This window comes from Austrofundulus limnaeus, unplaced genomic scaffold (genome assembly GCF_001266775.1).
Source record: "Austrofundulus limnaeus strain Quisiro unplaced genomic scaffold, Austrofundulus_limnaeus-1.0 Scaffold496, whole genome shotgun sequence".
Lineage (NCBI taxonomy): Eukaryota > Metazoa > Chordata > Actinopteri > Cyprinodontiformes > Rivulidae > Austrofundulus > Austrofundulus limnaeus.
The window spans coordinates 98,012-99,708 of record NW_013952898.1 but is presented as its reverse complement, the minus strand read 5'-3'; positions in this window follow the sequence as shown (position 1 = coordinate 99,708).

The following is a 1,697-nucleotide window of genomic DNA, read 5'->3' as shown; positions in this document are numbered from 1 at the left end:
ATTCAGAGGAGTTCTGAGTTTGGTGAGTTTCACCACTCCAGGAGCTGTGTGCTGATGAGTGTTGCATTCAGTGCTTGTTTTTTGTCCTGAGCACAGTTTGACTGGGTTGCTGACCCCCATCGATGCCCATATCTTCTGCCAGGACATCAACTACAGCTGCTTGATTTCAGCTGGAGAGCTCCTGTCCATCTGTCTCAGTTTATTGGGCATCATTCAGGAGATTATCCCCTCGGAAAATGTGCCACTACGTCACACAAGGCTAGCAGAGGCTGACACTCCATTTCTAACTGCTAAATTTCAGATTTTCCACCTCAAGTGTCTGCTTCTTTGGATGCGCTATACGTACATCCAACGCTTCAAAACGCACAGCAACACTTCTCAATGCCCCACCATAGACTTTGTATGTAAACCCAATGCCCCCACACTCAACTCTCGTTAGATCAGAATGCAGCATTACACACGCTCATTTAAGTTTTAAGTGGTGATCTCTGTTTTGGCATTGGGTACRGGTCCGCATGAGGTGCCATTCCGGTCCGGATCCGGACCCAGGTCCGCCTATTGGTGACCCCTGCTCTAGCGTGTCCTGGGTCTTGCCCCGAGGAAGGACTGTACTTAAGAAGTATTTGTATTTCCTGAATTATATTGTTGTGTTTGGCCACAGCCCTTGGATAGATTTTCATTTTTACCTGTTTCCACTACAAGACACTTACTTTTATTTTTCTCACATCATATTCAAAGAAATCCCAAAGTGGACATTGCCGCTTTCTCCCAGTTTTTGCTGTCGTAGTTTGGCAGATGATGCTGAGCAGCAGCAGACTGTGAACAAGTGTTACAGACCATGAGGTGCCTTAAGCTGCCCACAGCTAATGTGAAACTGCTCGATTTGAAAAAATAAAAAGATCCACATGGCTCAAAATAAATTGACAAACACTAAAACTAAGGATATTCTATCGATGATTTTAATTAGTTTTAGTTAGTTTTGTAAAAAGATTATACAGTTTTAGTCTGTTATCTTTTTTTCATTTTATTACAGTTTTTATCTATTTTAGTTAACTAAAATGTTTTTTTGCAATTTCAGTTTTTGTTATTTAGTTAGTTTTAATTAACTACAACTCTGCCTCGCAGTTTGTTATATATTTACAGTAGGCCTATCTATGCATTTTCTTTTACCCTCTTCTCTTTTATACCTATGTCCAGCAGTCACTGAGGTGGTGATGGTGGAAAGAAGAGACACTTCGACAGGTCTCCAGTCCATCACATGGACACATAGAGACAACCAAGACAAACAACCATTCAACCACTCACTCCCACCTTGTGACAGTTTAGGGTTACCAAACAACCTAACATGCATTTTGATCTGTGAGAGGAAACGGAAGTCCTCTGAAAAGAACCCCACTTGTGTTCTGCTCTAGATTAAAATTACAGTTTATTCTTGTAGCTCACAGACTTAAGTTGACAGAAATTTATGCTTGATCAGTGGTTCATCAGAGATCTGAAAAGTGAAGGAAAAAGGTCTGTGGCAGGCTATTTTAACATAAAATCAGTTTCATCTAAATACATTCTAGATATCTAATAATGAGTTTTGACTATATGAACATCTACATTTTGACTATCCTGAGTGGTCATTTAAGATATCTGCATATACAGTCTGATGAGTCAGAAGAAAGGCCTTAAAAGCTATTTTGACTAGTCAAAAT